This window comes from Amia ocellicauda, chromosome 12 (genome assembly GCF_036373705.1).
Source record: "Amia ocellicauda isolate fAmiCal2 chromosome 12, fAmiCal2.hap1, whole genome shotgun sequence".
NCBI classification, from domain to species: Eukaryota; Metazoa; Chordata; class Actinopteri; order Amiiformes; family Amiidae; genus Amia; species Amia ocellicauda.
Window position 1 is genome coordinate 444,285 of NC_089861.1, and position 14,343 is coordinate 458,627.

Genomic DNA, 14,343 nt, shown 5'->3' on the forward strand with positions numbered 1-14,343 from the left:
GTGTTTGACCCCCTTTCGCCTTCAGAACTGCCTTAATTCTACGTGGCATTGATTCAACAAGGTGCTGAAAGCATTCTTTAGAAATGTTGGCCCATAATGATAGGATAGCATCTTGCAGTTGATGGAGATTTGTGGGATGCACATCCAGGGCACGAAGCTCCCGTTGCACCACATCCCAAAGATGCTCTATTGGGTTGAGATCTGGTGACTGTGGGGGCCAGTTTAGTACAGTGAACTCATTGTCATGTTCAAGAAACCAATTTGAAATGATTCGACCTTTGTGACATGGTGCATTATCCTGCTGGAAGTAGCCATCAGAGGATGGGTACATGGTGGTCATAAAGGGATGGACATGGTCAGAAACAATGCTCAGGTAGGCCGTGGCATTTAAACGATGCCCAATTGGCACTAAGGGGCCTAAAGTGTGCCAAGAAAACATCCCCCACACCATTACACCACCACCACCAGCCTGCACAGTGGTAACAAGGCATGATGGATCCATGTTCTCATTCTGTTTACGCCAAATTCTGACTCTACCATCTGAATGTCTCAACAGAAATCGAGACTCATCAAACCAGGCAACATTTTTCCAGTCTTCAACTGTCCAATTTTGGTGAGCTTGTGCAAATTGTAGCCTCTTTTTCCTATTTGTAGTGGAGATGAGTGGTACCCGGTGGGGTCTTCTGCTGTTGTAGCCCATCCGCCTCAAGGTTGTACGTGTTGTGGCTTCACAAATGCTTTGCTGCATACCTCGGTTGTAACGAGTGGTTATTTCAGTCAAAGTTGCTCTTCTATCAGCTTGAATCAGTCGGCCCATTCTCCTCTGACCTCTAGCATCAACAAGGCATTTTCGCCCACAGGACTGCCGCATACTGGATGTTTTTCCCTTTTCACACCATTCTTTGTAAACCCTAGAAATGGTTGTGCGTGAAAATCCCAGTAACTGAGCAGATTGTGAAATACTCAGACCGGCCCGTCTGGCACCAACAACCATGCCACGCTCAAAATTGCTTAAATCACCTTTCTTTCCCATTCAGACATTCAGTTTGGAGTTCAGGAGATTGTCTTGACCAGGACCACACCCCTAAATGCATTGAAGCAACTGCCATGTGATTGGTTGGTTAGATAATTGCATTAATGAGAAATTGAACAGGTGTTCCTAATAATCCTTTAGGTGAGTGTATATTAGGGCTGTCAATATTAACGAAATGGAGATGCAGCCATAGCGAGCCATAAGACAGGAAAGGATGCAGCAGCAAAAATAAATGGAGCAAGAAAAAGTTCTTCTGAACGGAAAATTCATATACAAAACGATGTCTGATGGTTCTGTCGACAAGACAAAAGTTGTCTGCATTGATTGTCGATGAGAATTAAGTTATCACCGCAGCACGTCGAGTTTAAAATATCACTTGATGCGAATTCAGCTGATGCAGAGCTGTCCTCCCCCTCGCCAAAGGCAGAGCACACTAGATCATTAGCAGCGGAGACGGATGGACTATTCATGTACAGTATGTTGAAGATACTTAAATAAATATTTTCAAGAAGATTAATATCTCTACATGTTTACCTTTCCAAGTACTTGTTGCAGTGCAGGAACAGTGGGTTAAAAAAGGGAAGTGCGTCTAGTGCAGGGGTATCAATAGCGCCCGCGGGCCAAATCCCGACCGCCAGACACTTTTGAATGGACCGCAAGAATAATTTTAATTAACTTATTATCATGATTCTTAGTTGTAATGTATGCATTGTTGCGATCAGCGCTAGTTATTGTGTGGAACCCAGGAGCAGCTCTCCCTGGTTACTAGATGGGATGTGATGTATTAATGCGCATGTCTATAGAGCCCGAGGCCAGTTGGTTGAGTTGGTTGCGCGCAGATCCCCGGTTCGGGCGGCTCTGTACGGTCTGGACTGGGGCAGGAGGCACTTTGTACTCGTCAAAAACACAGCTATTTGGTTTGTTTTCCTGATTTCTAGAAATAAACCGCTAAACTGCGTATTGTTTGACATCTGGACATATTTCAGCCTCGCCTCCAAAATATAAAAGTGCACACACACGAGCAGAGAGGAGGGGCTGACCCGTTTAATCACAGACCCAGATCTGTGACTGACCAGCACCAGAAACCGCGTCTAGTTTTCTGCACAATGTCGGCTGATGTGTGATTTGTCAATGGTGATGTGTGGTTGTGAAGCAAAGATAGGTCTGAGTCCAAATGTGCCTGATTTCATGGAGGTTTTGAGCTGTTTTTCCACTTCGAAATGACTCCGAATCGCGCATTTCAGTCTCCAGTTGTCAAAATCTTTTTCTGCAGTGCACAGTGGGAAAGAGGGCAAATGCTAAAGACTTCAATCTAATAACACACTAAATGCTTGAAAGTGTCAATGTTTGTCTATATGCCTATAATAATCTTTAACAAATTAAAATTAAAAGTGTTCTGAACCCGTTTTAATGCCATCCGACATTCAGGAGAGTCAACTAGCCCAGCTAGACCTTGCTCTTAACAACCTCAGTAGGCGGTACAAGGAGCCGCATTACTTTTGGGGTTTGACGGTCCGGACCGGCTCTGGACCTCATTCCCGCAGCCAGGAGAACCAGCCAAATCAAATCAAATCGCATTCGCCCGCCCAACGCAAATCGGTGTTGTGAAACTGCTGAAGTGGAATTTATAAATTAATTTCGGGAGTGAACAACTCCGATCCTGGGTCTCCACTGGTCCAGCAGGTTTGAGTGACGGTTCTTCCTGACCCAATCAGTGGGCTGGTCTGACTGTCACCTCTCGGCAACACATCTGACGTCACACTGACTGACCCACAGACTGAGTGATACAGCTACAGGGCCTCGGAATTTAATTATACACAGAGCATGCTTTTAATAAAAGTTGTGGACAATCGCTTTCTACATATTACATGTGTTTATTTCACACAGCCTTTATTAGCATTTTTATCAATGGCGCCAGTCATTTTGTAGGTGACTGTGCATATGTGAATACTTATGTACATGTGCTTTTTTTATTTTTTATTCTTAATAAATTTGCAAAGATTTCAAACAAACTTCTTTCACGTTGTCATTATGGGGTATTGTTTGCAGAATTTTGAGGAAAATAATGAATTTAATCCATTTTGGTATAAGGCTGTAACATAACAAAATGTGGAAAAACTGAAGCGCTGTGAATACTTTCCGGATGCACTGTATGTATGTGTGTGTGTGTGTGTGTGTGTGGGTGTGTGTGCATGTATGTATGTATGTATGTATGTATGTATGTATGTGTGTCTGTAACATAAGGGGCTGACCCAGAGCTGTGACACAGTCAGGGGTGTAGTGGAGCTGTGTGTCAGTGTGCTGTAGAGACACAGTCAGGGGTGTAGTAGAGCTGAGTGTCAGTGTGCTGTAGTGACACAGTCAGGGGTGTAGTAGAGTTGTGTGTCAGTGTGCTGTAGTGACACAGTCTGGGGTGTAGTAGAGCTGTGTGTCAGTGTGCTGTTGTGACAGAGTCAGGGGTGTAGTAGAGCTGTGTGTCAGTGTGCTGTAGTGACACAGTCAGGGGTGTAGTAGAGCTGTGTGTCAGTGTGCTGTAGTGAAACGGGTGTAGTGGAGCTGTTCGTCTGTGTGCTGTAGTGACACAGTCAGGGGTGTAGTAGAGCTGTGTGTCAGTGTGCTGTAGTGAAACGGGTGTAGTGGAGCTGTTCGTCTGTGTGCTGTAGTGACACAGTCAGGGGTGTAGTAGAGCTGTGTGTCAGTGTGCTGTAGTGACAGAGTCAGGGGTGTAGTAGAGCTGTGTGTCAGTGTGCTGTAGTGACACAGTCAGGGGTGTAGTAGAGTTGTGTGTCAGTGTGCTGTTGTGACAGAGTCAGGGGTGTAGTAGAGCTGTGTGTCAGTGTGCTGTAGTGACAGAGTCAGGGGTGTAGTAGAGCTGTGTGTCAGTGTGCTGTAGTGACACAGTCAGGGGTGTAGTAGAGCTGTGTGTCAGTGTGCTGTAGTGACAGTCAGGGGTGTAGTGGAGCTGTTTGTCAGTGTGCTGTAGAGACACAGTCAGGGGTGTAGTAGAGCTGTGTGTCAGTGTGCTGTAGTAACACAGTCAGGGCTGTAGTAGAGTTGTGTGTCAGTGTGCTGTAGTGACACAGTCTGGGGTGTAGTAGAGCTGTGTGTCCGTGTGCTGTTGTGACAGAGTCAGGGGTGTAGTAGAGCTGTGTGTCAGTGTGCTGTAGTGACACAGTCAGGGGTGTAGTAGAGCTGTGTGTCAGTGTGCTGTAGTGAAACGGGTGTAGTGGAGCTGTTCGTCTGTGTGCTGTAGTGACACAGTCAGGGGTGTAGTAGAGCTGTGTGTCAGTGTGCTGTAGTGACAGAGTCAGGGGTGTAGTAGAGCTGTGTGTCAGTGTGCTGTAGTGACACAGTCAGGGGTGTAGTAGAGTTGTGTGTCAGTGTGCTGTTGTGACAGAGTCAGGGGTGTAGTAGAGCTGTGTGTCAGTGTGCTGTAGTGACAGAGTCAGGGGTGTAGTAGAGCTGTGTGTCAGTGTGCTGTAGTGACACAGTCAGGGGTGTAGTAGAGCTGTGTGTCAGTGTGCTGTAGTGAAACGGGTGTAGTGGAGCTGTTCGTCTGTGTGCTGTAGTGACACAGTCAGGGGTGTAGTAGAGCTGTGTGTCAGTGTGCTGTAGTGACACAGTCAGGGGTGTAGTAGAGCTGTGTGTCAGTGTGCTGTAGTGACAGTCAGGGGTGTAGTAGAGCTGTGTGTCAGTGTGCTGTAGTGACACAGTCAGGGGTGTAGTGGAGCTGTGTGTCCGTGTGCTGTAGTGACACAGTCAGGGGTGTAGTATGTATTAAACATGCCTACAGCGTTTTAGCTGCATAAACGCAAAAATAAACAAGTTATAAACACATTTACCTAAAATAGCCAAAATCGGGTTATTTTGACCGGTCATTATAATAGATAATAAATCAAATATAACGCATAATCCTGCCTGCCCTTTACAATACAGTCAGTCTGGTGCTCCAGTGGCGATCTCTACCTGTCTACAGTCTTACATGTGCGTGAGAAACACACACATTGTACAGCATTACAGGTGTTTTCTTACAACTGTAGTCTGATTTAACCGATAAAGTGATTACCCGCAAATACACCTGGATTGGAAACAGAAATTGAAGAGAGCTGGTTTTGGACATGCCGTGTATATGAACATGACCGATTCAGGGGCATCAGTGATACTGTGAATGACAGATCATTCGTGGTTTGGTTCCAGTGCTGTGAAAACATTGCGAGTGAAACGCAGGTCCACATGGCACCGAGTGCTTTTACTCCACTGATCAATACGCGATGCTACTGCAGTACAGAGAGCAATAGCGCAGCACATCCACCAACATAATGATTCACGGACATTATCAGCGGAGGAGCATTTATTGCGATGCTATATATTCGTGGAGTAAAAGTGTCACCTGGCGAGGCTGTCAAAATGCAGTGTGAGGGACGAGCTCCTGCAGGGAAAGTGCAGAAACGTGTCCTGTGTGGACTGTCCCGAGCTGTCAGGTATGCAGGATAAATATATAGTGAATAGTCTATTGAAATACAAAGCTACAGTGAATAAAAGCAGTTGTAACAAAGTTTACACGATGTTGATTTACTTTAGTGCACAATTATGTTTTGATAAATGCAATAGTTATTTTTGAACTATAAAATATTGCTTTTGAGCATTATTCCAATATTGACGATTACACTTGTTTCATTCTCGTATTGTATGCCGTTTTTGAGGTTTTTCCTTATTGTAGGCTATATAATTATTTATGTATATATATATTTATATTATTTATTTTACTGAAGTGTGCGCGTTTAGAATAAATTATTTAAATACTCCATTTGTGCTATGTAAATGTTGGATTTGATGTTCATGAATAAAACGTCTGCGTTTTATACAATGGTTTGCCTTTGATTATCATATCACTCCCCCTCTCCTCTTCCTCTCTCTCTCTGCTGCTGATTGTGCCTCCTTCTTCTCCTCCAAGATCACAGACATCCGCAAGCTCTCCAACAGTCTCCCATCCTGCCTAAATCTCCTACTAATCAACCTTCCTTTTCTTCATTCTCTCCTCCTAAGTCATAAACCCACGAAGTGCTCCGGACCCTCTCCCCACTTGCTTCCTCCAAGCGACCGCTCCTGATCTCCTCCCCTTCATCTCCTCCCTCCTCAACTCCTCACTCCTCTCTGGCTGTTTTCCCTCTGCTTTTAAACAAGCTGCTGTCATCCCAGTCCTCAAGAAACCTATCCTTGACCCCACCTCTCCTCAGAACTACCGCCCTGTCTCCCTACTCCCCTTCCTCTCAAAGACTCTCGAGCGGGGGGCGGTCCACCGTCAACTCTTTGACTTTCTGTCCCAACACTCACTCCTTGATCCTCTGCAATCCGGCTTCTGCTCTCCTGGCAGTCACTGAGTCCATCAGCTGTGCTCAGGGGGCCTCCCTCTCCTCAGTCTTCATCCTCCTTGACCTCTCTGTAGTGTTTGACATGGTCAATTACTCCATTCTCCTCTCCTGCCTCGCTGACCACTCCCCAACCTCTCCTCACAGGTGTACCTCAAGGCTCCGTCCTGGGCCCCCTCCTGTTCTCTCTCTACACTCGCTCCCTGGGCCCCCTCATCGCATCCCATGGTTTCTCTTACCATTTTTACGCAGATGATGTCCAGATCTTCCTGTCTTTTCCCTCCTCTGACCCTCTCATCCCCTTTAGCATCTTTTCCTGCTTGTCTGCTTTCTCCGCCTGGATGCACTCACACCATCTCAAGCTCAACTTCTCCAAATCTGACTTTCTCTTTCCACCCCCCCTCCTCACCTTCTGCTGATCTCTCCATCTCAATCCCCTCAGAATCTACAATTCTCTCTCCTTCTTCTTCATCTAAGAACCTCGGAGTCACCCTCGATCCTGCGCCCTCCTACACCCAGCACATCACCACGCTGACACGCACCTGCAGATCCTTCCTGAGCAACATACGCCGAATACGACCCATCCTCACCCACTACTCGACTCCAGTCCCTATACATCCCCCCCAGACCGCTGCGGTCTTCCGGTGCCAGAAGACTAAATCTGTCTCCTCTCCACTCCCCTTTTTCCAGAGCCGCTCCTTCTCATCCCTGAACCCTAAATGGTGGAACGACCTTCTTCTTGATGTCAAGACAGTCCCTGACCTCCTTCCAGCGATTACTCAAGACAAACCTATTCAGACTGTACCTGTCATTTAGCCGTTAGTCCCCTGTGGGGCTCAGCTCTCCTGTTCAATTGCACATTATATCTAGTGTTCATCATACATCTTGCATTTACATTGCTAGTACTCATGTTGTCTATATTATGTCCCTTTACCCTGAGCTATTAACTATGACTTCACATCTTGTCTACAAATATTATCTCACAAGTCTAGGATGTATAACTTGTATTAACTGTATTAATTTATGCACTTATGTAATTTTGAATTTGTAATTTGAACTATGTTTTGATCTGTAATTCTAGACTGTATTGCACCTTTATAATGCTCTAATGTTTTGTAAATTGCCCTGGATAAGGGCCTCAAGCTAAGAAATAAAATAATAAAATCTCCAGGTGGTGTGTTAACCTACCTAAAACCCAAACACACTTCTGCCAAACTAGATAACTATGACAGAAAAGGAAAGAGGAACAACAAACATTAATATTATTAACAGGGTTGGGGAGTAACGGAATACAACTAACGGCGTTACATAATAAGATCACATCATTTTTATACTTGTATTCCGTTACGTTCCTCCTGTCAGACGAGTATTCGGATTACGGATACTTTTTAAAAAGAGTAAGAGATTACGGATTACGTATACATCATTTACATTAAGTTAAAGTGTACAAGTATAAGGGAATCTGAAGGAGCCCTGGTGTAGTATGTTTTTATTTACCATCTCTGGCCGAAGAGCGGCTGATTCTGCGCCATTCTGCACTGAGCAGCACATCGGAGCTGCAGTCCGCGCTGTCAGCCAGTAACCGCTGCGGCAGCACTGCGTGAGCAGGGGTTACACTCGAGGGAGTACAGGCAACTGAAAGAAAATGTAGCAAAGTGCAATACAAAATGTGCCTACCACAGGACAAGGTCTGCTTCCAAGGATTAACATTAAAATAATAATAATAATAATAATAATAAAAAAAAAAAACATCTGGAGGTAAGATTTTATTTTTTAAACTGTAATACAATTATGCTTGACATGCGAGTAGAAAATACGAATTTTAATCACAATTATAATAAATACGATTTAATAATTACATATTTTTATGAAAGCATAATAAGCAAAACGGCAGCACAGAAATAGTATAACCAAAAACGTCATCAATAGGATAACTTATTACTGCAAATACAAACCATCTTAATTTAATATACATCCACATACATTACAAATAGTTCCTGTGCATACTAGCTGGTTCTGTGATCTGAACAATGAAAGACTTAATATAATACCAATATAACTTCATACAACGTGTTTATAGTCTAAAACAAAACAACTCCGGACCCGTGGCGTGCTGTGCGGCGCTCAGGATCCTCACATGACAGCCCTGTAAACTTTTACAAACCCATAGATTTCACTTAAAAGAAGTAAGACGTCAATAATGTGTTAATTGCAGAAACAAGATGCATAACATTCCTCACGCGTTGATACTTAAAAATAACGCCCTAATTGCATTGACTTCAAACTGTGTTTTCGGTGCTGGTGAATTGAAACCAGCGATAACAATAACATGGATAACAATACATGGCGTTTAAATCCCCTTTATTAAAACAAGTTGCTTGATCCCTGTATCTTCACAGACAGAACAAAATAAACTGTAGTCTTTATAAGCATTAAACGTACTTACATTTACAGACAAGGTACCTATTTAAGTTCGAAAGAAAATAATAGGTTTCACTATTATTATTATTTATGTATATATATATATGTATGTATGTATTTATTTATTTATTAGCAGACGCCCTTGTCCAGGGCGACTTACACGATATCAGTGATTAGCAGAAAACTGAAACCAACTCCTGCATTCAAATGACACATTATTGATACGTCTGATTTATGTCGGTTTGTAAAAAACGTAAGGGTATCCAGATCAGGCCCAACGCCACGGGGGGCAAAAGGGGGAATATTGTGCCCCCTCATATTATATTTTGATCCGGTTATAATTGTCCATATAGAAGTGTCTCATGGTAATGTACATTCTTGTTACATAACTGACGTGCATTGCTGCAGATTGTCTGTAATTTTACTCCCCCCGCACTGTCGGCACCATCCACGACCTCAGACACAAATCTTAATTACTATTATAATTGTTTGAACTGTGGATACAAATAAACAATTTCAATCCGTCATCCATATTAGAATGTGTAGTACATTTTGTACTGCTTTTGGCTGCTTATGTTTTTGAATAAATAAAAAAAAGTATTCCAAAAGTAATCTAAAAGTATTCTGATTACGTTACTGACTTGGAGTAATGTTCTGGATTACGTTACAGATTATTTTCAAAACAAGGTCATCAGTATTCTGTAACGGAATACTTTTTAAAAGTACCCTTCCCAACCCATGATTATTAAGCTACACACACAGCCAGCTATTACGATTTATTTTGTATTCACTGGAACTCGAACGCACAGGTATATTTCTGAACTTATTTAATAAAGTTAGATAAATTAGGTAAATTCAAAACTTTTAGCAATTGCAAAAATGGTCACATTGCATTATTTTGCATTTAATATGTTGCTTTTTGAATGGACAACAGCTGTAGAATTATTGATAGTCAAAATATTTGTCATGCACATCCCTAATTATATATACATATATATATATATATATATATATATATATATATATATATATATATATATATATATATATATATATATATACACACACACACTACCGGTCAAAAGTTTAAGAACACCACCATTTTTCCAGTTTTGAAAATGTAGGCAGGTCAAGTCCAGTGAATATGCTTGTTTTGTTCAGAACAACCTAACAATTAATCCAGTATATTTGATGTTCCATCAAACACAGAGAAGTTCAGATCCACGGGTCTGTGTTGCTTCTACCAAAACGTGGATGGTCTTGTTTTGATCAGTAGACTGTCTGGTTCCAGAATATGTCATAGTTGTCAATATTTTCTGAGATTTTATATTCCTACTCAGACCAAGTATCCCCCCACCCCCCCATTTCAGAGGAGGGGATCGTGAATGCGGGAGGGTATAAAAAACTATTTTTTCACATCAGAGACTGCTTCACATCGTTAGAAAGTTGAGAGTCTCAGCTTTCATGGGATACCAAACACTTGGCAAACAACAGAACAATGAAGATTTCACATGGCATTAAAGAGAATCACACGGATTTGGTGCCTTTTAAGGGTACCAGAGAGGCTTGTCAGCTTAAGGGTGTTACATATATTTTAAGAATATACTACTTGAGGCTCAGGAGCAATTTGTACCAAAACTTAGCAAATTGAGGAACAAAAAACACTGGCCAAAATGGTTTAATAGAGGTATGCAAAAACATATCAAGAGAAAGAAAATGTCGTACAGCGCATACAAAAGGGATGGTGACGAAACAAAATACATAGAATGTGTTGAGCTGCAAAGAGATCTTAAGAAAGGGATCAGGAAAGCAAAGAGGGAAATAGAAAGAAACATAGCTCTTGGAGCTAAAACTAATGCAAACAGCTTTTTTCAATATTACAACAGCAAGCGGTCAATAAAGGAGGAAGTGAAACAGATAAAGGGCAAAAATTGAGGTATCTTGGAAAACGAACAAGATGTGGCAAATATTCTAAATGAGTTTCACAGAGGTTTTTACAAAAGAAAAAACAGATGACAATCAGTCCAGTCAAACCCTAAGACAGATCAGGATAAATGAGGAGGAGGTACTAAAGGGACTAGTAGAATTAAAAACAAACAAATCACCTGGGCCAGATGGGATATTTCCAACAGTACTTAAAGAAATGAGGGAAATTATTTATAGGCCGCTAACTCAAATATACCAATTGACACTTAGAACAGGGGATGTGCCAACTGACTGGAAGACGGCAAATGCCATACCAATCCACAAGAAAGAGGACAAAACTGAGCCAGGAAATTACAGACCAATCAGTCTCACCTGCATCACCTGTAAAATGTTGGAAAAAATTATTAGACAGAAAATAGAGGAGCATCTTAATGAAAACCATATTCTTGGAGATAGTCAACATGGGTTTAGACGAGGCAGATCATGTCTTACTAATGTAGTGGAATTTTTTGAACATGCAACTGCAGCTGTAGATCATGTGAAAGTATATGATATGATATACTTAGATTTCCAAAAAGCTTTTGATAAGGTTCCACACCAAAGACTGATCCTCAAATTGGAGGCTGTAGGCATTCAGGGTAATGTAAGTAGATGGATTATGAACTGGTTGATGTCTAGGAAACAGAGGGTGTGGATTAGAGGAGTCACTTCTAACTGGAGTGAGGTTGTTAGTGGAGTTCCACAGGGATCAGTATTAGGGCCTGTGCTTTTTCTAATCTATATTAATGATCTGGACTCTGGGATAGTTAGCAAACTTGTCAAATTTGCAGATGATACTAAAATAGGTGGCTCAGCAGATACAATCTCGGCAGCACAGGCTATTCAGAGGGACTTAGATAATATTCAGTTGTGGGCGACACCTGGCAGATGAAATTCAATGTGGACAAGTGCAAAGTAATACATGCAGGTAACAAAAATGTCCACTATAAGTACACTATGGGAGGTACAGATCTAGATGAAGTAACGCATGAGAAAGACCTAGGAGTCTACGTGGACTCCTCACTTTCTCCATCCAAACAATGTGGGGAAGCAATAAAAAAGGCAAACAGGATGTTAGGGTATATTGTCAAAAGTGTAGAATTGAGAACAAGGGCAGTGATGTTCAGACTGTACAATGCACTAGTTAGAGCTCATCTGGATACTGTGGACAGTTCTGGGCTCCACACTTCAAGAAAGATATCGCTGCTCTAGAGGCAGTTCAGAGGAGAGCAACCAGACTTATTCCAAGTCTGAAGGGAAAGTCCTACTGAGAGACTGAGGAACTGAACCTTTTCACCCTGGAACAGAGGAGACTACGTGGGGACTTGATCCAAGTCTTCAAAATCATGAAGGGCATCGACCACATCAAACCAGAGGAGCTTTTCCAGATCAGCAGGGACACATGCACCCGGGGACACAAATGGAAATTGGGCTTCAAGGCATTCAAAACGGAAAACAGGAGACACTTCTTTACACAGAGAGGCGTCACAATCTGGAATAAACTACCCAGCGATGTGGTTGAAGCTGAAAGTTTGGGAACATTTAAAAATAGTCTGGATAGGATCCTTGGATCACTTAGATATTAATGAACACCAAATGAGCATGATGGGTCGAATGGCCTCCTCTCGTTTGTAAACTTTCTTATGTTCTTATGTTCTTACATTTTGTTAAATAAAATGATCCCATAATCTCCAATTATTTATTTGTTCTATGCTTAAATTTCAGAGTACATTAAGACATTAAACTGCATACATTTCAATAAAAACTGGAAAAATGTAGGTGTTCTAAAACCTTTGACCGATAGTGTATATATACATACATATACACCATCCATAACATTATGACCACTGACAGGTGAAGTGACTAACACTGATAATCTCGTTATCATGGCACCTGTCAGTGGGTGGGATATATTAGGCAGCAAGTGAACATTTTGTCCTCAAAGTTGACGTGTTAGAAGCAGGAAAAATGGGCAGCGTAAGGATCTGAGCGACTTTGACAAGGGCCAAATTGTGATGGCTAGACGACTGGGTCAGAGCATCTCCAAAACTGCAGCTCTTGTGGGGTGTTCCCGGTCTGCAGTGGTCAGTACCTGTCAAAAGTGTCCAAGGAAGGAAAAGCGGTGAACCGGCGACAGGGTCATGGGCGGCCAAGGCTCATTGATGCACGTGGGGAGCGAAGGCTGGCCTGTGTGGTCCGATCCAACAGACGAGCTACTGCAGCTCAAATTGCTGAAAAAGTGAATGCTGGTTCTGATAGAAAGGTGTCAGAACACACAGTGCATCGCAGTTTGTTGTGTATGGGGCTGCGTAGCCGCAGACCAGTCAGGGTGCCCATGCTGACCCCTGTCCACTGCCGAAAGCACCTACAATGGGCACGTGAGCATCAGAACTGGACCACGAAGCAATGGAAGAAGGTGGCCTGGTCTGATGAATCACGAGTTCAAGGTGTTGACTTGGCCTCCAAATTCCCCAGATCTCAATCCAATCGAGCATCTTTGGAGGCCCCACCTCGCAGCTTACAGGACTTAAAGGATCTGCTGCTAAAGTCTTGGTGTCAGATACCACAGCACACCTTCAGAGGTCTAGTGGAGTCCATGCCTCAACGGGTCAGGGCTGTTTTGGGACCTACACAATATTAGGCAGATGGTCATAATGTTATGGCTGATTGGTGTATTACTGTTACTATTTGATGCATCGCCTACTTCATATGTATATTGGATCTACACTGTAAAAAGATGACTAAACTGAAAAGATATTATGTTGTTTTTTGGTGATTAACCCATATGTTCTCATGACATTTCATGAGAAATGTATATTTTGAATCAATGGTTGTGTGGTGAGAGATGTTTACACTCCAAATGAATGCACAATGGCAAGTTTTGAATGAAAGACTGGCTGCATTACAAGTGCGATGAGTTTGGAGTTATGTACTAAGAGTTCCTTCCTTACTTCCCTTGTCAAAAGACAGTAATCCTAATAAAATTACAATAATAGTAATACCTAGTTTGGGATTCTGGAGGTGGAGTCAGTGAGTCAGTGAGGTGTCACTTGGTGGCCAGAACACAAAGGTATTTAAGCAGCTGTAGAGAAACAAAAAGACAAAAGAAGTGTTCCGGAGTTACCCAAGTCAGTCACAGGACAGGTGAGAGAGAGAGAGCGAGAGAGAGACAGAGAGATTTTATTGTGTTTTTACTTTGAGAAAATCTTAGCATTCCTAATCTTGTTTTAATTTTGCCTTAATTGAAGTAAATCTTATTTACATTAAATCTGTGAGTTGCAATAAAGTGTTTTACAACAGTGCATTTCAGTGGAATAAAACACAGTTGGACATACTTAAACTGATTTGCCAGTGGCTCTTTAGGACCAGAGGTGAGGATCAGTGATCTACATGCACCCACATCCTGGGGAATTCTGTTTTCTGAAATGCATGTTAGTCGTAAATTAAATGTTGGTATCTGATAAAGGCAGTCAAATAATATATCCACAGGTGTTGGACGATTGTTGATGATCAATGCCTATTTCTGCCACCAGAGGTCCCCCTTTTCTTCAGAAA